Here is a 306-nt window from a genome sequence, read left to right as displayed (position 1 = left end):
ATATACACTATGACATTTGAAATTAGTACGAGGAAAGGAAAATGATATTAATTAGAATCAGATTTGTCATCTGTTTTCTTAATTCAAGATATCCAATCATTAGGCTTACAGAGAATAAGTTGAGTATATTTCTCCCTTTTATTAGATTAACAATTTTACCATTATAAATTAGTAGATTTTACAATAAACAGTAGAGTACATGGATGTTCAGTAGGTAATCTTCAAATGGGTTTTATGGTGAAGTGTATAGAGGTGAGGGTTGGGTTGGTGGAGTGTATCCTCCACCTGAACCAGCACCACCGCTAC

General features: G+C 33.3%; 1 protein-coding gene across 1 annotated transcript in view; it reads right to left on the bottom strand.

The window, feature by feature from the left end:
• LOC119587245 overlaps window positions 1-306 on the bottom strand; it is a 1,514-nt gene that overhangs the window by 415 nt on the left and 793 nt on the right. The window lies entirely within an intron of this gene.

Source organism: Penaeus monodon, chromosome 22 (assembly GCF_015228065.2).
Source record: "Penaeus monodon isolate SGIC_2016 chromosome 22, NSTDA_Pmon_1, whole genome shotgun sequence".
Classification (NCBI taxonomy): Eukaryota; Metazoa; Arthropoda; class Malacostraca; order Decapoda; family Penaeidae; genus Penaeus; species Penaeus monodon.
Note: the sequence above shows the minus strand (reverse complement) of the source record. Positions and strands in the feature narration are given on the sequence as shown.